Source organism: Anomaloglossus baeobatrachus, chromosome 9 (genome assembly GCF_048569485.1).
Source record: "Anomaloglossus baeobatrachus isolate aAnoBae1 chromosome 9, aAnoBae1.hap1, whole genome shotgun sequence".
Taxonomy (NCBI): domain Eukaryota; kingdom Metazoa; phylum Chordata; class Amphibia; order Anura; family Aromobatidae; genus Anomaloglossus; species Anomaloglossus baeobatrachus.
Genome location: NC_134361.1, coordinates 220,890,591 through 220,915,916, shown reverse-complemented (window position 1 = coordinate 220,915,916; position 25,326 = coordinate 220,890,591). Strand labels below are relative to the sequence as shown.

General features: G+C 52.8%; 1 pseudogene; it reads right to left on the bottom strand.

Moving 5' to 3' along the window:
- Positions 1-25,326, bottom strand: part of LOC142251624 (tubulin alpha chain, testis-specific-like) — a 73,102-nt pseudogene that overhangs the window by 15,787 nt on the left and 31,989 nt on the right.

Sequence of the window (25,326 nt, the reverse complement as noted above, 5' to 3'; positions counted from 1 at the left end):
ATCACGTCCTTGCAAAACACAGGGCAGTGATGTACACTATGTCCCGAAAAACGTGAAGCAACGCGGGAATAACGCAGGAAAACGCAATGAAACGCACATGATTTGCTACCTGCGCTATTCCTGCGCTATTTCATGATTACATTGCAGTCAATGGAGTGAATAACGCAGCTACCTGCAGAAAAGAAGTGACTGCTCATTCTTTTTCTTAAGAAAATTATTTCGGTAGATTTTCTTAAGAAAAGAAGGGAATTTTGTTACTTACCGTAAATTCCTTTTCTTCTAGCTCCAATTGGGAGACCCAGACGATTGGGTGTATAGCTACTGCCTCCGGAGGCCACACAAAGTATTACACTAAAAAGTGTAAGGCCCCTCCCCTTCTGCGTATACACCCCCCGTGGGATCACGGGCTGCTTCAGTTTTAGTGCAAAAGCAAGAAGGAGGAAAGCCAATAACTGGTTAAACAAATTCAATCCGAAGGAACATCGGAGAACTGAAACCATTCAACATGAACAACATGTGTACCCGAACAACCAAAAAACCCGAAGGAACAGGGGCGGGTGCTGGGTCTCCCAATTGGAGCTAGAAGAAAAGGAATTTACGGTAAGTAACAAAATTCCCTTCTTCTTCGGCACTCCATTGGGAGACCCAGACGATTGGGACGTCCAAAAGCAGTCCCTGGGTGGGTAAATTAATACCTCAAGTTTGGACTGTAAAAACAGCCCTTCCCTACATGGAGGCAACCGCCGCCTGCAGGACTCTTCTACTTAGGCTGGCATCCGCCTAAGCGTAGGCATGCACCTGATAACGCTTGGTGAAGGTGTGCAGACTCGCCCAGGTAGCCGCCTGGCACACCTGCTGAGCCGTAGCCTGGTGCCGTAATGCCCAGGACGCACCCACGGCTCTGGTAGAATGGGCCTTCAGCCCTGATGGAACCGGAAGCCCAGCAGAACGGTAGGCTTCAAGGATTGGTTCCTTGATCCATCGAGCCAGTGTGGATTTGGCAGCCTGCGACCCCTTGCGCTGACCAGTGACAAGGACAAAAAATGCATCCGATCGGCGCAGGGGCGCCGTGCGGGAAATGTAGATTCTGAGTGCTCTTCACCAGATCCAACAATGCAAATCCATTTCATATCGATGAAATGGACAAGAACAAAAGGAAGGTAAGGAGATATCCTGATTTGTGATGAAAAGGGAATACCACCTTAGGGAGAAAAACTCCGGAATCGGGCGCAGCACTACGTTGTCTTGGTGAAACACCAGGAAGGGAGCTTTGGATGACCGCGCTGCTAGCTCGGACACTCTCCGAAGGGACGTGACCGCTACCAGAAAGGCCACTTTCTGTGAAAGTCGAGAAAGTGAAACATCCCTCAGAGGCTCGAATGGCGGCTTCTGGAGAGCAATTAGTACCCTGGTCAGATCCCATGGGTCTAACGGCCTCAGTACGGAGGGACAATGTGACAAACCCCCTGCAGGAACGTGCGTACCTGAGGAAGTCGTGCTAGCCGCTTCTGAAAAAATACAGACAGCGCTGGAACTTATCCTTTAAGGGAGCCGAGCAACAAACCTGTTTCCCAACCCGATTGCAGGAAGGAAAGACAAGTAGGCAATGCAAATGGCCAGGGAGACAGTCCCTGAACAGAGCACTAAGGTAAGAATATCTTCCACGTCCAGTGGTAGAACTTGGCAGACGTCGGCTTCCTAGCCCGTCACATAGTGGCAATGACGTCATGAGATAATCCTGAAGACGCTAGGATCCAGGACTCAATGGCCACCCAGTCAGGTTTAGGGCCGTAGGATTCAGATGGAAAAAGCGGCCCTTGGGACAGTAAGTTTGTCCGGTCTGGTAGTGCCCACGGCTGGCCGACTGTGAGATGCCACAGATCCGGGTACCACGACCTCTTCTGCTAGTCTGAGGCGACGAGGAGGGCGCGGCGGCAATCGGCGCTGATCTTGCGTAGCACTCTGGGCAACAGTGCCAGAGGGGGAAACACATAGGGTAGCTGGAACTGCGACCCATCCTAAACTAAGGCGCCTGCCGCCAGAGCTCGTTGATCGTAAGACCACAGCATGAAACTCGTGACCTTGGTGTTGTGCCTAGACGCCATTAGGTCGACGTCCGGCCTCCCCCGAAGGCCCCAGATTTCCTGAAACCCGTCCGGGTGCAGAGACCATTCCCCTGCGTCCATACCCTGGCGACTGAGGAAGTCTGCTTCCCAGTTTTCTACGCCCGGGATGTGAACTGCGGATATGGTTGATGCTCTGTCTTCCACCCACATCAGAATCCGCCGGACTTCTTGGGAGGCTTGCCGACTGCGTATTCTGCCTTGGTGGTTGATGTATGCTACCGCTGTGGAGTTGTCCGACTGAACTCGGATCTGTTTGCATTCCAGCCACTGCTGGAAGGCTTGCAGGGCAAGATACACTGCTTAGATTTCCAGAACATTGATCTGAAGGGTGGACTCCTGCTGAGTCCACGTACCCTGAGCCCTGTGGTGGAGAAAGACTATTCTCCACCCTGACAGACTCACGTCTGTCGTGACCGCCGTCCAGGATGGGGGTAGGAAGGACCTTCCTTTTGACAATGAGGTGGGAAGAAGTCACCACTGAAGAGAGTCCTTGACCGTCTGAGAAAAGGAGACGTTCCTGTCTAGGGACGTCGACTTCCCATCGCTTTGGCGGAGAATGTCCCATTGAAGTGGACGCAGATGAAACTGCGCGAAAGGGACTGCCTCCATTGCTGCTACCATCTTCGGTAGGAAGTGCATGAGGCGTCTTAAGGGGTGTGACTGGCCTTGAAGGAGAGACTGCACCCCCGTCTGTAGTGAACGCTGTTTGTCCAGCGGAAGCTTCACTATCGCTGAGAGAGTATAGAACTCTATGCCAAGATATGTCAGTAATTGGGTCGGTGTCAGATTTAACTTTGAAAAGTTGATGATCCACCCGAAACTCTGGAGAGTCTCCAGCGCAACGTTCAGGCTGCGTTGGCATGCCTCTTGAGAGGGTGCGTTGACAAGTAGATCGTCCAAGTAAGTGATCACAGAGTGACCCTGAGAGTGCCGGACTGCTACCACTGCTGCCGTGACCTTGGTGAAAACCCGTGGGGCTGTCGCCAGACCTAAGGGCAGGTCTACGAACTGAAGTTGCTCGTTTTCGTAACGAATCGCAGCAAAACGCTGGTGCTCTGGAGCAATTGGCACGTGGAGATAAGCATCCTGATGTCTCTTGATGCCAGGAATCTCCTTGAGACCTTGAGGCAATGACGGAGCGGAGGGATTCCATCCGGAACCGCCTGGTTTACACTGCTTTTTGAGCAGTTTTAGGTCTAGAACGGAACGGAAGAGCCGTCCTTTTTTGGCACCACAACCAGATTGGAGTAAAAACCGTGACCTTGTTCCTGAAGAGGAACAGGGATTATCACTCCTTCTGCCTGCAGAAGAGCATCGGCTCGGTCGAGAGGTGGGGAAGTTCTGAACAATCGAGCCGGAGGACGAGAACAAAACTCTATCCTGTACACGTGAGAGAAAATGTCTCTCACCCACCGGTCTTTGACCTGTGGCAGCTAAATGCCGCCAAAGCGGGAGAGTCTGCCACCGACCGTGGATGCGGAGAGAGAGAGAGAGAGAGAGAGAGGGCTGAAAGTCATGAGGAAACTGCCTTGGTAGCGGTTCCTCCGGCTGCCTTCTGTGGGCGTGATTGAGCCCGCCAGGAGTCTGAGCCCCTCTGAGCCTTTTGAGTCCTTTTGGACTAGGAAAATTGGGACCAGCCCGAGCCTGGAAAGGACCGAAACGTCGACTGTCCTTCCTTGGGTCTTGTTTGATCTGGGCTGGTGTAAGGAAGAATCCTTACCCTTGGCCTGTTTAATGATTTCATCCAATCGCTCAGCCAACAGTCTGTCACCAGATAATGGAAAACTGGTTAAGCCCTTTTTGGAAGCAGGAGCTGCCTTCCATTCCCTTAACCCCAAGGGTCTGCGCAAAACCACGGAGTTGGCGTATGCCACCGGCGTACGGCCCGTAGAGTCCAGGACAGCATGAATAGCGTAAGTCGCAATGCGAGGTTAAGGACGCCACCTGCGGCACAGATGTACGTGTGACAGTGTCTATCTGCGCAAGACCAGCTGAAATAGCTTGGAGTGACCATACGGCTGCGAATGCCGGAGCAAACGACACGCCGATAGCTTCACAGACAGATTTCAACCAGAGGTCCATCTGTCTGTCAATGGCATCTTTAAGTGAAGTCCCGTCTTCCACTGCAACTATGGAGGATGTCGCGGTGGAGAAAAGCTTGTCTGGATAAGCGTAGTGTTTGTGGACTGCTCCTCTGAGTCAGAGAGGCCCAAAAGGTACTGAATTTACGCTTGGGATACCTGAAATGGAATTTCTCCTGCTGAAGCTGCCTCCTCCACTGGAGGGGCTGAGGGAGAAATATCCACCAGTGTATTGATGGGCGCTATGAGATCATTCACCATGGCGTCCCATTAGGAGCATCCAGAATGAAAGCGGTCTCAGGATCCGAAACCTGACCAGCTACCTTATCAAACAGAGAATCCCCTCGCTGAGACCCTGACCAGTGTGAAGTCGAGGGTCTCTCCCAGCGAGCTCGCTTAGGCTGTCTGGGACTGTCGTCCGTGTCAGAGCCTTCAGTCTGGGATGTATGGGACCCCCTTGGAGCACGGATTAGTTCCAACTGAGGGAGACCGGGGAGCCTTGATTCAACAATGCCCTTGGTCTGAGTCACCGCCCTGGACTGCAAAGTTGCTAGAATTTTGTTCATAGTCCAAGACATTTTATCAGCAAAAAAAAAAAAACTGCAAACTCTGTCCTCTGGACAGTTTCACAGGTGGCCCTCTCTGGGCCACCACTAGCAGAGACTCTACCCATTAGGGGTTAGTGGAACCTGCCGGTACAACAGCCTCACGTGCGGTACAGACAGGAAAGCCTGTGCCTTGGCCCCCTTGCTCTATGCTGACGACATGCTGTTGTCTCCTAAGAGCTATCTAGGGGTATATCGCCAAGAAGCGACCGTACAGCCACAAGTCTCAGCCGCGCCGCAGCCTCCAGCGCGGCAGTTTCCCACAGATAAACTCACTCAGCTAAGCTGCAGTGAGTATAGTCCAAGCGCGCAGCGCTGTTGTCCTCGGCGCACTAACACGCCCAGCAATGCTGGCGTGTGTCTGTGTATGGTCTTGCAAATATAAGTACAAGGATAAAGTACACAAAAAAAAAACACTGTGGCGATAGTGGGGTCAGCACCAAGGTGCTGCTTACCGCCCGCATAAGCGGGTAAGTGGTCGCCAGAATCCCTTTGCTGGGTCTCCCAGAGCCTGTGTCCGTTCTCCAGCTTAGATTGCCTGCAGGAATGGCTGCCGGCGTCCTGTGAAGAGGGGCGGGCCGTGGGCGTGCCCCAGACAAGAGCGGGAAACTGGCGTCCCCCTGTGCCCAGTGAGAGGGCTGGAGTATGTAAATAAGACTCCAGCCCTCGGCGCTGACTATTGTACAGCGTCTCTCCCCTTCCCTGACTGACAGGGCTGGGGGCGGGAACGAAACGTAACTAGGCCGCAAAAGCCGGGGACTAGATTTATAAGCGCTGCCGTCGTAAAAGCGCGGCAGCGCGAAAGTCCCCGGCGCACCACAAGACTCAGCCGCGCCGCAGCTCCAGCAGCGGCTGGCGCGGTAGTTCCCGACACATAAACTCACTCAGCTAAGCTGCAGTGAGTAAAGCCCAAGCGCGCAGCGCTACTGTCCCCGGCGCACTAACACACCCAGCAACGCTGGAGTGTGTCTGTGCATAGACTGTACGGGGACACAGAGTACCTTAACGTTGCAGGGCCTGTCCCTGACGATACTCCGCTCCATTCCAGCAGGATCTCCGGGTCTGTGGATGGAGCCCGGCCTCAGAGCCTGGAGGCCGGTAAGATCCCACTTCACCAGAGCCCTTCAGGGGGATGGGGAAGGAAAACAGCATGTGGGCTCCAGCCTCCGTACCCGCAATGGGTACCTCAACCTTAACAAACACCGCCGACAAAAGTGGGGTGAGAAGGGAGCATGCTGGGGGCCCTAGTATGGGCCCTCTTTTCTTCCATCCGACATAGTCAGCAGCTACTGCTGACTAAACAGTGGAGCTATGCGTGGATGTCTGACCTCCTTCGCACAAAGCATAAAACTGAAGCAGCCCGTGATCCCACGGGGGGTGTATACGCAGAAGGGGAGGTGCCTTACACTTTTTAGTGTAATACTTTGTGTGGCCACCGGAGGCAGTAGCTATACACCCAATCGTCTGGGTCTCCCAATGGAGCGCCGAAGAAAACGCAGTGTGCGCACAGCTATTTTTTTTCCCCATAGGTTTTGCTGGGGAATGTCTGCAGAAAGGCACAACCATTTTCTCAAATTTCTGCAGCAAAAACGCACAAAAAAAGCGGGTAAAAACGCAGTGTGCGCACAGGGCCTAATGGAGTCTTCAGACTTGGTATATTGATGACCTTTCCTTGGCACGGACATGCCATCACTTTATTATCAGTAGGGTTATACTTCTAGGACCCCCCACAATCCTGAGACTGAAGGGGCTAAAATGTCAATGTGTAGGAAAATTAGTGAGGATCCGCTTCAATCTCACAATCTGCACCCCACTAGTCATGTGATGGTATATCTTTTCTATAGGCTTCACTTTATTATATGGGTTTTTCCACCAATCTAATTCTGTGCTAATATTCTCGGCACTGGTAATGACACTTTCCATTTAGGCCGGTGTGGGTGGGTTTCTAATACTAACCTTGAATCCTGTTGGGCACCAGTCTACAAACTGAATAGTGCGTTTTGTCTTAATGGTTGCGATGGCGGCGTTGACATCCTTGGGGACCACGTCCCCCCTGTATAACATGCAGCAGGCCATGTATTTGCCGTGGCGGGGGTCACACTTCACCATCTGGTTTGCAGGCTCAAAGCAGGCATTGGTTATTTCGGCCACGGACAGCTGCTCGTGGTAGGCCTTCTCTGCAGAGATGACAGGCGCGTACGTGACCAGCGGGAAATGGATACGTGGATATGGAACCAGGTTTGTCTGAAATTCGGTGAGATCAACATTTAAAGCCCCATCAAACCTCAGCGAGGCAGTGATGGACGACACGATCTGCCCAATGAGACGGTTGAGATTTGTGTATGTTGGACGTTCAATGTCCAAGTTACGGCGACAAATATCATAAATGGCCTCATTGTCCACCATAAAGGCACAATCTGAATGCTCCAGCGTGGTGTGTGTGGTCAGTATGGAGTTGTATGGCTCCACCACTGCTGTGGACACTTGCGGTGCTGGGTAGATTGCAAACTCAAGCTTGGACTTCTTGCCATAATCTATAGAGAGTCTCTCCATCAGAAGAGATGCAAATCCTGAGCCTGTGCCGCCTCCAAAGCTGTGGAAAATGAGGAAACCTTGTAATCCGGTGCACTGGTCAGCCTGCGAGAGAAGATAGTGCCATATTACACAACTGTCATAACCAAAGCCTTCCATGTCCTCTATGTATAGATCAGTGCTGATCATAGGGGCCATAGAGGAGCCTCAGTCACCATCACAGCCCTGCGATAATGTAACGCCAGCTTCATACAGTGCGTCCACCCATCTCCTGTATACACCGCACCTATATACAGCGTGTCCACCCATCTCCTGTATACACCGCACCTATATACAGTGTGTCCACCCATCTCCTGTATACACCGCACCTATATACAGTGCGTCCACCCATCTCCTTTATACACCGCACCTATATACAGCGTGTCCACCCATCTCCTGTATACACCGCACCTATACAGAGCGTGTCCACCCATCTCCTGTATACACCGCACCTATATACAGTGTGTCCACCCATCTCCTGTATACACCGCACCTATACAGAGCGTGTCCACCCATCTCCTGTATACACCGCACCTATATACAGTGTGTCCACCCATCTCCTGTATACACCGCACCTATATACAGTGTGTCCACCCATCTCCTGTATACACCGCACCTATATACAGTGTGTCCACCCATCTCCTGTATACACCGCACCTATATACAGTGTGTCCACCCATCTCCTGTATACACCGCACCTATATACACAGTGTGGCCACCCATCTCCTGTATACACCGCACCTATATACAGTGTGTCCACCCATCTCCTGTATACACCGCACCTATATACAGTGTGTCCACCCATCTCCTGTATACACCGCACCTATATACAGTGTGTCCACCCATCTCCTGTATACACTGCACCTATATACAGCGTGTCCACCCATCTCCTGTATACACTGCACCTATATACAGCGTGTCCACCCATCTCCTGTATACACCGCACCTATATACAGTGTGTCCACCCATCTCCTGTATACACCGCACCTATATACAGTGCATCCACCCATCTCCTGTATACACCGCACCTATATACAGTGTGTCCACCCATCTCCTGTATACACCGCACCTATATACAGTGTGTCCACCCATCTCCTGTATACACCGCACCTATATACAGTGTGTCCACCCATCTCCTGTATACACCGCACCTATATACAGTGTGTCCACCCATCTCCTGTATACACCGCACCTATATACAGTGTGTCCACCCATCTCCTGTATACACCGCACCTATATACAGTGTGTCCACCCATCTCCTGTATACACCGCACCTATATACAGTGTGTCCACCCATCTCCTGTATACACCGCACCTATATACAGTGTGTCCACCCATCTCCTGTATACACCGCACCTATATACAGTGTGTCCACCCATCTCCTGTATACACCGCACCTATATACAGTGTGTCCACCCATCTCCTGTATACACCGCACCTATATACAGCGTGTCCACCCATCTCCTGTATACACCGCACCTATATACAGCGTGTCCACCCATCTCTTGTATACACCGCACCTATATACAGCGCGTCCACCCATCTCCTGTATACACCGCACCTATATACAGCGCGTCCACCCATCTCCTGTATACACCGCACCTATATACAGCGCGTCCACCCATCTCCTGTATACACCGCACCTATATACAGCGCGTCCACCCATCTCCTGTATACACCGCACCTATATACAGCGTGTCCACCCATCTCCTGTATACACCGCACCTATATACAGCGTGTCCACCCATCTCCTGTATACACCGCACCTATATACAGCGTGTCCACCCATCTCCTGTATACACCGCACCTATATACAGCGTGTCCACCCATCTCCTGTATACACCGCACCTATATACAGCGTATCCACCCATCTCCTGTATACACCGCACCTATACACAGCGTGTCCACCCATCTCCTGTATACACCGCACCTATATACAGTGTGTCCACCCATCTCCTGTATACACCGCACCTATACACAGCGTGTCCACCCATCTCCTGTATACACCGCACCTATATACAGTGTGTCCACCCATCTCCTGTATACACCGCACCTATATACAGTGTGTCCACCCATCTCCTGTATACACCGCACCTATATACAGCGTGTCCACCCATCTCCTGTATACACCGCACCTATATACAGTGTGTCCACCCATATCCTCTATACACCGCACCTATATACAGCGTGTCCACCCATCTCCTGTATACACCGCACCTATATACAGTGTGTCCACCCATATCCTCTATACACCGCACCTATATACAGTGTGTCCACCCATCTCCTGTATACACCGCACCTATATACAGTGTGGCCACCCATCTCCTGTATACACCGCACCTATATACAGCGTGTCCACCCATCTCCTGTATACACCGCACCTATATACAGCGTGTCCACCCATATCCTGTCCACCGCCATTAACTTGAGAACGGCGGCAGCTATAGGCATAGAAGTGGTGTCTAGGTATAGTAAAGTAGCCATGCGCTACGCAATGAAGCCACCTATAGCGCCACCTGGTGGAAAACAACGGGCGTAGCATTTTTATCTCGAAAACGGAACGAAATAGAGAAAAAATGTGAATTACAAAGTTGTAGGGCATCATCAATTCAATACGAATCCACACCTTGCATACAGAAATGCTATGATATGAAACCCATGACCCCCCAAAGAAGGGAATTTTGTTTACTTACCGTAAATTCCTTTTCTTCTAGCTCTAATTGGGAGACCCAGACAATTGGGTGTATAGGCTATGCCTCCGGAGGCCGCACAAAGTATTACACTCTAAAGTGTTAAGCCCCTCCCCTTCTGCCTATACACCCCCCGTGCTCCCACGGGCTCCTCAGTTTTGGTGCAAAAGCAAGAAGGAGGAAAAGATTATAAACTGGTGTAAAGTAGATTCAATCCGAAGGAATATCGGAGAACTGAAACCAAACAACATGAACAACATGTGTACACAAAAAAACAGGGGCGGGTGCTGGGTCTCCCAATTAGAGCTAGAAGAAAAGGAATTTACGGTAAGTAAACAAAATTCCCTTCTTCTTTGTCGCTCTATTGGGAGACCCAGACAATTGGGATGTCCAAAAGCAATCCCTGGGTGGGTAAAATAATACCTCGTAATAGAGCCGTAAAACGGCCTCTTCCTACAGGTGGGCAACCGCCGCCTGAAGGACTCGTCTACCTAGGCTGGCATCCGCCGAAGCATAGGTATGCACCTGATAGTGTTTCGTGAAAGTGTGCAGGCTCGACCAGGTAGCCGCCTGACACACCTGCTGACCCGTAGCCTGGTGCCTCAAAGCCCAGGACGCGCCCCCGGCTCTGGTAGAATGGGCCTAGAGCCCTGAGGGAACCGGCAGCCCGGTAAGCTTCGAGAATTGGTTCCTTGATCCACCGGGCCAGGGTTGATTTGGAAGCCTGTGACCCTTTACGCTGGCCAGCGACAAGGACAAAGAGTGCATCCGAGCGGCGCAGGGGCGCCGTACGAGAAATGTAGAGCCTGAGTGCTCTCACCAGATCTAACCAGTGCAAATCCTTTTCACATTGGTGAACTGGATGATGACAAAAAGAGGGTAAGGAGATATCCTGATTGAGATGAAAGGGGGGTACCACCCTTGGGAGAAATTCCAGAACCAGACGCAGAACCACCTTGTCCTGGTGAACACCAGGAAAGGGGCTTTGCACGACAACATTGCTAGCTCAGACACTCTCCGAAGTGAAGTGACTGCTACTAGGAAAATCACTTTCTGCGAAAGGCGTGAGAAAGAAATATCCCTTATTGGATCGAATGGTGGTTTCTGAAGAACCATCAGCACCCCGTTCAGATCCCAGGGTTCTAACGGCCGCTTGTAAGGATGAACGATGTGACAACCCCCTGCAGGAACGTGCATACCTGTGGAAGTCTGGCTAGGCGCTACTGGAAAAAACACAGAGAGCGCTGAGACTTGTCCCTTAAGGGAGCCGAGCGACAAACCCTTTTCCAGTCCAGATTGAAGGAAGGACAGAAAAATGGGCAAGGCAAAAGGCCAGGGAGAAAAACCCCGAGCAGAGCACCACGACAGGAAATTTTTCCACGTCCTGTGGTAGATCTTGGCGGACGTTGGTTTCCTAACCTGTCTCATAGTGGCAATGACCTCTTGAGATAATCCTGAAGACGCTAGATCTAGGACTCAATGGCCACAGTGTCAGGTTGAGGGCCGCAGAATTCAAATGGAAAAACGGCCCTTGAGACAGCAAGTCTGGTCGGACTGGTAGTGCCCACGTTTGGCCTACCGTGAGATGCCACAGATCCGGGTACCACGACCTCCTCGGCCAGTCTGGAGTGACGAGGATGGCGCGGCGGCAGTCGGCCCTGATCGTGCGTAACACTCTGGGCAACAGTGCCAGCGGAGGAAACACATAAGGGAGTTGAAACTGCGACCAATTCCGAACTAAGGCGTCTGCCGCCATAGCTCTGTGATCGTGAGAGCGTGCCATGAATGCCATGACCTTGTTGTTGTGCCGGGACGCCATTAGGTCGACGTCCGGCCTCCCTCAGCGGCAACAGATCTCCTGAAACACGCCCGGGTGAAGAGACCATTCCCCTGCGTCCATGCCCTGGCGACTGAGAAAGTCTGCTTCCCAGTTTTCGACGCCCGGGATGTGAACTGCGGAGATGGTGGAGGCCGTGGCTTCCACCCACATCAAAATCCGCCGGACTTCCTGGAAGGCTTGCCAACTGCGTGTTCCGCCTTGGTGGTTGATGTAAGCCACCACTGTGGAGTTGTCCGACTGAATTCGGATCTGCTTGCCTTCCAGCCACTGCTGGAACACTTTTTAGGGCAAGATACACTGCCCTGATCTTCAGAACATTGATCTGAAGCGAGGACTCTTGCTGAGTCCACGTACCCTGAGCCCTGTGGTGGAGAAAGACTGCTCCCCACCCTGACAGACTCGCGTCCGTTGTGACCACCTCCCAGGATGGGGGTAGGAAGGATTTCCCATGCGATAATGAAGTGGGAAGAAAGCCACCCCCTAAGGGAAGCTTTGGTTGCCTGAGAGAGGGAGACGTTCCTGTCGAGGGACGTCGGTTTCCTGTCCTATTTGCGTAGGATGTCCCAATGAAGAGGATGCAGGTGAAACTGCGCGAAAGGAACTGCCTCCATTGCTGCCACCATCTTCCCCAGGAAGTGCATGAGGCCCTTCAAGGGGTGTGCTTGACCTTGAAGGAGAGATTGCACCCCTTTCTGTAGTGAACGCTTGTTGATCAGCGGAAGCTTCACTATCGCCGATAGGGTATGAAACTCCATGCCAAGATATGTCAGCGATTGGGCTGGTGTCAGATTTGACTTTGGAAAATTGATGATCCACCCGAAACTCTGGAGAGCCCCCAGAGAAGCGTCGGGGCTGTGTTGGCATGCCTCTTGAGAGGGTGCCTTGATCAGCAGATCGTCCAAGTAAGGGATCACCGAGTGACCCTGAGAGTGGAGGACCGCAACTACTGTAGCCCTGACCTTGGTGAAAACCCGTGGGGCTGTAGCCAGGCCGAACTGCAGTGCCACGAACTGCAGGTGTTCGTCTCCTATGGTGAAGCGCAAGAAGCGTTGGTGCTCTGGAGCCACCGGTACGTGGAGAAAAGCATCTTTGATATCGATCGATGCAAGGAAATCTTCTGGGGACATTGAGTCGATGACGGAGCGGAGGGTTTCCATCCGGAACCGTCTGGTCTATACGTGTTTGTTGAGCAGTTACGGGTCCAGGACAGGACGGAAAGACCCGTCCTTCTTTGTAACCACAAACAGGTTGGAGAAAAACCCGTGACCCTGTTGCTGAAGAGGAACAGGGACCACCACTCCTTCTGCCCTCAGGGTGCCCAGCGCCTGCAGAAGAGCCTCGGCTCGCTCGGGAGGCGGGGATAACCTGAAGAATCGAGTCGGGGGACGAGAGGCGAACTCTAACTTGTAACCGTGAGACAGAATGTCTCTCGCCCAACGGTCTTTTACCCTTGGCAGCCAGGAGTCGCAAAGGCGGGAAAGCCTGCCACCAACCGAGGATGCGGATTGAGGAGAACGAAAGCCATCAAGAAGCCGCTTTGGTAGCGGCACCTCCGGTGGTCTTTTTGACTTAGACCGCCATGAATCGGAGAGCCCTTGATCTATTCAGAGGCCTTTTGGACGAGGAGAATTGGGACCTGCCCGCGCCCCGAAAGAACCGAAACCTCGACTGCCCCATCCTCTGTTGGGGTATGTTCGGTTTGGGCTGGGGTAAAGATGTATCCTTTCCCTTGTATTGTTTGATGATTTCATCCAAACGTTCGCCAAACAGTCGGTCGCCAGAAATTGGCAAACTGGTTAAACGCTTTTTTGGAAGCAGAATCTGCCTTCCAGTTCCGTAGCCACAAGGCCCTGCAGAGTACCACCGAATTGGCGGAAGCAACCGCCATACGGCTCGCAGAGTCCAGGACAGCATTAATAGCGTAAGACGCAAATGCCGACGTCTGTGTGGCTGCGTCAATTTGCGCTTGACCTGCTGAGATAGCTTGTAGCACCCATACGGCTGCAAATGCTGGTGTAAAAGAAGCGCTGATAGCTTCATAGATGGATTTCAACCAGAGCTCCATCTGCCTGTGAGTGGCATCTTTGATTGATAGACGCTATAAGATCGTTCACTATGGCGTCCCCGTCAGGCGTATCAAGATTGAGAGCGGCCTCAGGATCAGAATCCTGATCAGCTGTCTCCGCTTCATCATCCAGGGATTCCCCCCGCTGAGACCCTGACCAATATGAAGATGTCGAGGGAATTTCCCAGCGAGCTCGCTTAGACGGTCAGGGGCTGGGGTCTGTATCAGAGACCTCACTCTGGGATCTATGAGACACCCCGGGGAGACCTCTGGTCCAACTGAGGTGGGCCAGGGAGCAATGATTCAACAGTGCCCCTGTGCTGAGATACCGGTCTGGATTGCTCAGTGGATCCTGCCGGCAGAGGGGTCGTACATGCGGCGCAGGCAGCATAGTAAGCCTGTGGTTTGGCGCTCCTGCCTTTTATGGGCGCCATGCTGTTGACTTCCCTGAGCAACACAATATATATACAGAATCAACTGTGCACCATACAGTGTAAAGCATATCTTATAAACATATGATTTAAAATTACACTCCTGCACAAATGTGGCTAGCACCACAGATGCTGCATACCCCCCGCATAAAGCGGTTGTGAGGCCACCAGGGTCCCTGCCTGGGTCTGTCAGAATTTGTCCCCCTCTGCAGCATTCAAGGAGCTGACAGGAATGGCTGCCGGCTTCTGAGGAGAGGACAGTGAGGGGGATGGAGTATGCAAAGCATGCTCCAGCCCTCAGTGCTGCTCATCCTGTGCAGCGTCCCGCCCTTCCCCTGCTTGTCAGGGCTGTGGGCGGGAGGAAGAAAGACTAGGCCGCAAAAGCCGGGGACTCGAGTAATAAACGCGGCCGCCGTAAAAGCGCGGCCGCGCGGAAGTCCCCGGCGCACTAGAAGTCCCAGCCGCGCCTCAGTGTCAAAACATGGCGGCGGCGGTCAGCGCGGTAGTCTCCCTACATAAACACACTCAGCGATGCTGAGTGTGTAATGGCACGGCTGCCGGCGTCCTGAGAGAGGAGGAAGCCGTGGGCGTGACCCTTAGAAAGTGCGGGAACTGGTGCCTCACAGTGCAGTGAGGGGAGTGGAGTATGCAAGCTCGTCTGTAAAGCGTCCCGCCCTTCCCCTGCCTGTCAGGGCTGTGGGCGGGAGGAGGAAACACTAGGCCGTACAAGCCGGGGACTCAAGTAATGAGCGCGGCTGCCATAAAAGCGCGGCCGCGCGGAAGTCCCCGGCGCACTACAAGTCCCAGCCGCGCCTCAGTGTTAAAAACATGGCGGCGGCGGTAGTACGGTAGTCCCCCTACATAAACACACTCAGCGACGCTGAGTGTGTAATGGCACATTAACCCGGTCAGCGCCGCGGCCCGGTGCACTAGCACACCCAGCAATGCTGGAGTGTTGCTGTGCGCGGTCCCCACAGGGACACAGAGTACCTTCAAGTAGCAGGGCCATGTCCCTGAACGATACCCGGCTCCTATCCAGCAGAGTCTTAGGAGCTGTGGATGGAGCACGGTCTCAGTGCCTGGAGACCGGTAAGATCCCACTTCACCCAGAGCCCTGAGGGGGATGGGGAAGGAAAGCAGCATGTGGGCTCCAGCCTCCGTACCCGCAATGGATACCTCAACCTTAACAACACCGCCGACAAGAGTGGGGTGAGAAGGGAGCATGCTGGGGGCCCTATATGGGCCCACTTTTCTTCCATCCGACATGGTCAGCAGCTGCTGCTGACCAATCTGTGGAGCTGTGCTGTGCGTGTCTGACCTCCTTCGCACAAAGCAAAAAACTGAGGAGCCCGTGGGAGCACGGGGGGTGTATAGGCAGAAGGGGAGGGGCTTAACACTTTTGAGTGTAATACTTTGTGCGGCCTCCGGAGGCATAGCCTATACACCCAATTGTCTGGGTCTCCCAATAGAGCGACAAAGAAACATTGAATGCTGGTCACGCATATGGCGCTCATTAGTGGCCCCCGTCAGCTGCAATGCACATCTGGCCTCTGCACAGCATACTGTATCTTGCTGCAATGCACATCTGGACTCTGCACAGCATACTGTATCTTGCTGCAATGCACATCTGGCCTCTGCACAGCATACTGTATCTGGCTGCAATGCACATCTGGCCTCTGCACAGCATACTGTATCTTGCTGCACGCTGTGCAATATGGTGGTGACACGTCTGCACAAGCATTTGTGATACGTCGTCGTAGGTCCTGCAATGTTGGGGGAGGGGTCGCATACACCTGCTGTTTGATGTGACCTCACAGAAAGAAGTCCAATGGGGTCAGGTCAGGTGAGAGGAGGCCACTCCACACAGCCACCATACCCAATGACTTGTAGGAAGGTCTCCATGAGGTATCGCTTCACGTCCGCAGCCTTGTGAGGTTTACACCTTCTAATCATAGCATTTCTGTATGCAAGGTGTGGATTCCTATTGAATTGATGATGCCTACAACTTTGTAATTCACTTTTTTTCTCTATCTCGTTCAGTTTTAGAGATAAAAATGCTAACTCCGTTGTTTTCCACCAGGTGGCGCTATAGGTGGTTTCATTGCGTAGCTCATGGCTACTTTACTATACCTAGACACCACTTCTATGCCTATAGCTGCCGCCGTTCTCAAGTTAATGGCAGTGGAAAGGATATGGGTGGACACACTGTATATAGGTGCGGTGTATACAGGATATGGGTGGACACACTGTATATAGGTGCGGTGTATATAGGATATGGGTGGACACACTGTATATAGGTGCGGTGTATACAGGAGATGGGTGGACACACTGTATATAGGTGAGGTGTATACAGGATATGGGTGGACACACTGTATATAGGTGTGGTGTATACAGGATATGGGTGGACACACTGTATATAGGTGCGGTGTGTACAGGATATGGTTGGACACACTGTATATAGGTGCGGTGTATACAGGATATGGGTGGACACACTGTATATAAGGCTGTTGAGGTCGGGTCTGGAGACCCCTGGCCGGGCCATTTGCTGACCGCGAATCTGATGTGTGACAGATCTAATACTAATTGTATAAGGTGCAAATTAGTGAAGACAAAACTGTTCGGTGCTCGGGACAAGCATTTTGATGCTTGGAAGTCAATGGGGGACCTGCATTTTTCAGTAAGATTTTCCATAAAAGAAGGGAATTTTGTTACTTACCGTAAATTCCTTTTCTTCTAGCTCCAATTGGGAGACCCAGACGATTGGGTGTATAGCTACTGCCTCCGGAGGCCACACAAAGCATTACACTAAAAAGTGTAAGGCCCCTCCCCTTCTGGCTATACACCCCCCGTGGGATCACGGGCTGCTCAGTTTTAGTGCTAAAGCAAGAAGGAGGAAAGCCAATAACTGGTTTAAACAAATTCAATCCGAAGGAACCTCGGAGAACTGAAACCGTTCAACATGAACAACATGTATACCCGAAAAAACCAAAAATCCCGAAGGAAACAGGGCGGGTGCTGGGTCTCCCAATTGGAGCTAGAAGAAAAGGAATTTACGGTAAGTAACAAAATTCCCTTCTTCTTCGGCGCTCCATTGGGAGACCCAGACGATTGGGACGTCCAAAAGCAGTCCCTGGGTGGGTAAATTAATACCTCAAGATACCGCTGCAAAACAGCCCTCCTCTACGAGGAGGCAACTGCCGCCTGCAGGACTCTTCTACCTAGGCTGGCGTCCGCCGCCGCGTAGGTATGCACCTGATAATGTTTGGTGAAAGTGTGCAGACTCGACCAGGTAGCTGCCTGGCACACCTGTTGAGCCGTAGCCTGGTGTCGTAACGCCCAGGACGCACCCACGGCTCTGGTAGAATGGGCCTTCAGCCCTGATGGAACCGGAAGCCCAGCAGAACGGTAGGCTTCAAGAATTGGCTCCTTGATCCATCGAGCCAGGGTGGATTTGGAAGCCTGCGACCCTTTGCGCTTTCCAGCGACAAGGACAAAGAGTGCATCTGAGCGGCGCAGTGGCGCCGTGCGGGAAATGTAGATTCTGAGTGCTCTCACCAGATCTAACAAATGCAAATCCTTCTCATACCGATGAACTGCATGCGGATAAAAGGAAGGCAAGGAGATATCCTGATTGAGGTGAAAGGAGGATACCACTTTAGGGAGAAACTCCTGAATCGGGCGCAGCACCACCTTGTCCTGGTGAAACACCAGGAAGGGAGCTTTGGACGACAGCGCTGCCAGTTCGGACACCCTCCGAAGAGACGTAACCGCTACTAGAAAGGCCACTTTCTGTGAGAGTCGAGAAAGTGAAACATCTTTCAGAGGCTCGAAGGGCGGCTTCTGTAGAGCTATGAGAACCCTGTTCAGATCCCATGGATCTAAGGGCCGTTTGTACGGCGGGACAATGTGACAAACCCCCTGCAGGAACGTGCGTACCTGAGGAAGTCGTGCTAGGCGCTTCTGAAAGAATACCGATAGCGCTGAGACTTGCCCTTTAAGGGAGCCGAGCGATAAGCCTTTTTCCAAACCAGATTGCAGAAAGGAAAGAAAGGTAGGCAATGCAAATGGCCAGGTGGACACTCCCTGAGCCGAGCACCAGGATAAGAAAATCTTCCACGTCCTGTGATAGATCTTAGCAGACGTGGGTTTCCTAGCTTGTCTCATGGTGGCAACGACCCCTTGAGACAATCCTGAAGACGCTAGGATCCAGGACTCAATGGCCACACAGTCAGGTTCAGGGCCGCAGAATTCAGGTGGAAAAACGGCCCTTGTGACAGTAAGTCTGGCCGGTCTGGTAGCGTCCACGGTTCGCCGACCGTGAGATGCCACAGGTCCGGGTACCACGACCTCCTCGGCCAGTCTGGGGCGACGAGGATGGCGCGGCGGCAATCGGATCTGATCTTGCGTAGCACTCTGGGCAAGAGTGCCAGAGGGGGAAACACATAGGGTAGCTGGAACTGCGACCAATCTTGCACTAAGGCGTCTGCCGCTAGAGCTCTTTGATCGCGAGACCGCGCCATGAAGGTTGGGACCTTGTTGTTGTGCCGAGACGCCATTAGGTCTACGTCCGGCATTCCCCAGCGGCGACAGATCTCCTGAAACACGTCCGGGTGAAGGGACCATTCCCCTGCGTCCATGCCCTGGCGACTGAGGAAGTCTGCTTCCCAATTGTCTACGCCCGGGATGTGAACTGCGGATATGGTGGAGGCCGTGGCTTCCACCCACATCAGAATCCGCCGGACTTCCTGGAAGGCTTGCCGGCTGCGTGTCCCGCCTTGGTGGTTGATGTATGCCACCGCTGTGGAGTTGTCCGACTGAACTCGGATCTGCTTGCCTTCCAGCCACTGCTGGAAGGCTAGTAGGGCTAGATACACTGCCCTGATTTCCAGAACATTGATCTGAAGGGTGGACTCCTGCTGAGTCCAGGTACCCTGAGCCCTGTGGTGGAGAAAAACTGCTCCCCACCCTGACAGACTCGCATCTGTCGTGACCACCTCCCAGGATGGGGGTAGGAAGGACCTCCCCTGTGATAAAGAGGTGGGAAGAAGCCACCACTGAAGAGAGTCCTTGGCCGTCTGGGAAAGGGAGACTTTCTTGTCTAAGGACGTCGACTTCCCGTCCCATTGGCGGAGAATGTCCCATTGAAGCGGGCGCAGATGAAACTGCGCAAACGGGACTGCCTCCATTGCTGCCACCATCTTCCCTAGGAAGTGCATGAGGCGTCTTAAGGGGTGCGACTGGCCTTGAAGGAGAGAATGCACCCCCGTCTGTAGTGAACGCTGTTTGTCCATCGGAAGCTTCACTATCGCTGAGAGAGTATGAAACTCCATGCCAAGATACGTTAGTGATTGTGTCGGTGACAGATTTGACTTCGAAAAGTTGATGATCCACCCGAAAGTCTGGAGAGTCTCCAGCGCAACGTTCAGGCTGTGTTGGCATGCCTCCTGAGAGGGTGCCTTGACAAGTAGATCGTCCAGGTAAGGGATCACCGAGTGTCCCTGCGAGTGTAGGACTGCTACCACTGCTGCCATGACCTTGGTGAAAACCCGTGGGGCTGTCGCCAGACCGAATGGCAGGGCTACGAACTGAAAATGTTCGTCTTCTATCACGAAGCGTAGAAAACGCTGGTGTTCTGGCGCAATCGGCACGTGGAGATAGGCATCTTTGATGTCTATTGATGCCAAGAAATCTCCTTGAGACATTGAGGCAATGACGGAGCGGAGGGATTCCATCCGGAACCGTCTGGTTTTCACGTGCTTGTTGAGCAGTTTTAGGTCCAGAACAGGACGGAAAGAGCCGTCCTTTTTTGGTACCACAAAGAGATTGGAGTAAAAACCTTGACACCTTGACCTTGTTCCTGAAGGGGAACAGGGATCACCACTCCTTCTGCCCTTAGAGAGCCCACCGCCTGCAGAAGAGCATCGGCTCGGTCGGGATGTGGAACAGTCCTGAAGAACCGCGACAGAGGACGAGAACAGAACTCTATCTTGTACCCGTGGGACAAAATGTCTGTTACCCACCGGTCTTTGACCTGTGGCAGCCAAATGTCGCAAAAGCGGGAGAGCCTGCCACCGACCGAGGATGCGGAGGGAGGAGGTCGAAAGTCATGAGGTCGCCGCTTTGGAAGCGGTACCTCCGGCTGCCTTCTTTGGGCGTGAGAGAGCCCGCCAGGAATCTGAGTTCCTCTGCTCCTTCTGAGTCCCTTTGGACGAGGAGAATTGGCCCCTGCCCGAGCCTCGAAAGGATCGAAACCTCGACTGTCCCCTCCTCTGTTGAGGCTTGTTTGATCTGGGCTGAGGTAAGGAGGAATCCTTACCTTTGGACTGTTTAATGATTTCAGCCAATTGCTCACCAAACAGTCTGTCTCCAGATAATGGTAAACTGGTTAAGCATTTTTTGGAAGCAGAATCTGCTTTCCATTCCTTTAGCCACAAGGCTCTGCGTAACACCACAGAGTTGGCGGACGCCATTGAGGTACGGCTCGCAGAGTCCAGGACAGCATTGATAGCATAAGTTGCAAATGCAGACATCTGTGAAGTTAAGGACGCCACTTGCGGCACTGATGGACGTATGATAGAGTCCACCTGCGCCAGACCAGCTGAAATAGCTTGGAGCGCCCACACGGCTGCGAATGCTGGAGCAAACGACGCGCCGATAGCTTCGTAGACAGATTTCAACCAAAGGTCCATCTGCCTGTCATTGGCATCTTTAAGTGAAGCCCCATCTTCCACCGCAACTATGGATCTAGCCGCAAGCTTGGAGATTGGGGGATCCACCTTTGGACACTGGGTCCAGCGTTTGACCACGTCAGGGGGAAAGGGATAACGTGTATCCTTAAGACGTTTGGAGAAGCGCTTATCTGGATAAGCATTGTGTTTCTGGACTGCTTCTCTGAAGTCAGAGTGGTCCAGAAAAGTGCTCAATTTACGCTTAGGATACCTGAAATGGAATTTCTCCTGCTCTGCAGCTGCCTCCTCCGCTGGAGGAGCCGGGGGAGAAAGATCCAACAGTTTATTGATGGCCGCTATAAGGTCATTTACCATGGCGTCACCATCAGGGGTATCCGGATTGAAAGCGGTCTCAGGGCTAGACTCCTGATTACCTGCCTCTGTCTCATCATACAGAGAATCTTCTCGCTGAGACCCTGACCAGCGTGATGACGCCGAGGGTCTCTCCCAGCGAGCTCGCTTAGGCTGCCTGGGACTGTCGTCCGAGTCAGAGCCTTCAGCCTGTGATGTCTGGGACCTCCTTGGAGCCCGGATTAGTTCCAACTGAGGGGGACTAGAATCAGCAGTACCCATGGTCTGAGTGACCGGCCTGGACTGCAAAGTTTCCAGAATTTTTGTCATAGTCACAGACATCTTATCAGCAAAAACTGCAAACTCTGTCCCCGTCACCGGGACAGGGTTCACAGGCGTCTCTGCCTGGGCCACTACTAGCATAGACTCCGGCTGACGAAGTGGCACAGGGACCGAACATTGCACACAATGGGGGTAAGGGGAGCCTGTCGGTAGATCAGCCCCACATGCGGTACAGGCAGCATATGAAGCCCGTGCCTTGGCACCCTTGCTTTTTGCGGATGACATGCTGTTGTCTCCTCAGAGCAATCTAGGGTATAAAGCCAAGAAGCGACCTACAGTGCAATATATATATATATATAGGTACCTCCAAAAAGTACACAAAATAACACTGTGGCACTAGTGGGGCCAGCACTAAAAGTGCTGCTTACCGCCCGCTTAAGAGCGGTTATGTGGTCGCCAGAATCCCCTGTCTGGGTCTCCCAGGGCTATGTCCGTTCTCCAGCCAGACTGCTTGCAGGAATGGCCGCCGGCGTCCTGTGAAGAGGGACGGCCCGTGGGCGTGTTCAGACCAAGAGCGGGAAACTGGCGTCCCAATGTGCCCAGTGAGAGGGCTGGAGTATGTAAATAAGACTCCAGCCCTCGGCGCTGATCATTGGATCGCGTCTCTCCCCTTCCCTGAATGACAGGGTTGGGGGCGGGAACGAACCGTAACTAGGCCGCAAAAGCCGGGGACTAGATTTATGAGCGCTGCCGTCGTAAAAGCACGGCCGGCGCGAAGTCCCCGGCGCACCACAGGTCTCAGCCGCGCCGCAGCTTTCAGTGGCAGTCGGCGCGGTAGTTCCCCACAATAATGCCACTCAGCAAAGCTGTAGTGCATATAACCCCAGCGCACAGCGCTACTGTCCCCGGCGCACTAGAACACCCAGCAACTCTGGCGTGTTCTGTGCCTGTCTGTAGGGGACACAGAGTACCTGAATGTTGCAGGGCCGTGTCCCTGATGGTACCCAGCTCCGTATCCAGCAGGATCTCCGGGTCTGTGGATGGAGCCCGGCCTCAGAGTCTGGAGGCCGGTAAGATCCCACTTCACCAGAGCCCTTCAGGGGGATGGGGAAGGAAAGCAGCATGTGGGCTCCAGCCTCCGTACCCGCAATGGGTACCTCAACCTTAACAAACACCCGACAAGAGTGGGGTGAGAAGGGAGCATGCTGGGGGCCCAAGTATGGGCCCTCTTTTCTTCCATCCGACATAGTCAGCAGCTACTGCTGACTAAACAGTGGAGCTATGCGTGGATGTCTGACCTCCTTCGCACAAAGCTTGAAAACTGAGCAGCCCGTGATCCCACGGGGGGTGTATAGCCAGAAGGGGAGGGGCCTTACACTTTTTAGTGTAATGCTTTGTGTGGCCTCCGGAGGCAGTAGCTATACACCCAATCGTCTGGGTCTCCCAATGGAGCGCCGAAGAAATGCTCGAGTTCCCCATTGACTTCCGTTATACCCAGTAATCGATTACCAAGCATCAAAATGCTCATTACGAGCACTGAACAGTTCACTCATCACTTCCGCAAGAAGGGAATTTTGTTTACTTACCGTAAATTCCATTTCTTCTAGCTCCAATTGGGAGACCCAGACAATTGGGTGTATAGCTTCTGCCTCCGGAGGCCACACAAAGTATTACACTTTAAAAAGTGTAACCCCTCCCCTCTGCCTATACACCCCCCCCGTGCATCACGGGCTCCTCAGTTTTGGTGCAAAAGCAGGAAGGAGGAAACTTATAAATTGGTCTAAGGTAAATTCAATCCGAAGGATGTTCGGAGAACTGAACCATGAACCAAAAGAACAATTCAACATGAACAACATGTGTACACAAAAGAACAACAGCCCGAAGGGCACAGGGGCGGGTGCTGGGTCTCCCAATAGGAGCTAGAAGAAAAGGAATTTACGGTAAGTAAACAAAGAAGGGAATTTTGTTTACTTACCGTAAATTCCTTTTCTTCTAGCTCCAATTGGGAGACCCAGACAATTGGGTTGTATAGGCTATGCCTCCGGAGGCCGCACAAAGTATTACACTAAAAGTGTAAAGCCCCTCCCCTTCTGCCTATACACCCCCCGTGGGATCACTGGCTCACCAGTTTTAGTGCAAAAGCAAGAAGGAGGAAAGCCAATAACTGGTTTAAACAAATTCACTCCGAAGATACGTCGGAGAACTGAAAACCATTCAACATGAACAACATGTGTACCCGAAAAACAACCAAAAATCCCGAAGGACAACAGGGCGGGTGCTGGGTCTCCCAATAGGAGCTAGAAGAAAAGGAATTTACGGTAAGTAACAAAATTCCCTTCTTCTTCGGCGCTCCATTGGGAGACCCAGACGATTGGGACGTCCAAAAGCTGTCCCTGGGTGGGTAAAGAAATACCTCATGTTAGAGCTGCAAAGACAGCCCTCCCCTACGGGGAGGCAACTGCCGCCTGCAGGACTCTTCTACCTAGGCTGGCGTCCGCCGAAGCATAGGTATGCACCTGATAATGTTTGGTGAAAGTGTGCAGACTCGACCAGGTGGCTGCCTGGCACACCTGTTGAGCCGTAGCCTGGTGTCGTAATGCCCAGGACGCACCCACGGCTCTGGTAGAATGGGCCTTCAGCCCTGATGGAACCGGAAGCCCAGCAGAACGGTAGGCTTCAAGAATTGGTTCTTTGATCCATCGAGCCAGGGTGGCTTTGGAAGCCTGCGACCCTTTGCGCTTCCAGCGACAAGGACAAAGAGTGCATCCGAGCGGCGCAGGGGCGCCGTGCGGGAAATGTAGATTCTGAGTGCTCTCACCAGATCCAACAAATGTAAATCCTTTTCATACCGATGAACTGCATGCGGATAAAAGGAAGGCAAGGAGATATCCTAAGATGAAAAGAGGATACCACCTTAGGGAGAAACTCCTGAATGGGGCGCAGCACTACCTTGTCCTGGTGGAACACCAGGAAAGGAGCTTTGGATGACAGCGCTGCTAGTTCGGACACTCTCCGAAGAGACGTGACCGCTACCAGAAAGGCCACTTTCTGTGAGAGTCGAGAAAGTGACACATCCCTCAGAGGCTCGAAGGGCGGCTTCTGGAGAGCAACAAGGACCTTGTTTAGATCCCACGGATCTAACGGCCGCCTGTACGGAGGTACGATATGACAAACCCCCTGCAGGAACGTGCGCACCTGAGAAAGTCGTGCTAGACGCTTCTGAAAAAACACGGATAGTGCCGAGACTTGCCCTTTAAGGGAGCCGAGCGACAAGCCCTTTTCCAACCCAGATTGCAGGAAGGAAAGAAAAACAGGTAACGCGAATGGCCAGGGAGATACTCCTTGTGCAGAGCACCAGGATAAGAAAATCTTCCACGTTCTGTGGTAGATCTTAGCGGAAGTGGACTTCCTAGCCTGTCTCATGGTGGCCACGACCCCTTGGGATAATCCTGAAGACGCTAGGATCCAGGACTCAATGGCCACACAGTCAGGTTCAGGGCCGCAGAATTCCGATGGAAAAACGGCCCTTGGGACAGTAAGTCTGGACGGTCTGGTAGTGCCCACGGTTGGCCGACCGTGAGATGCCACAGATCCGGGTACCACGACCTCCTCGGCC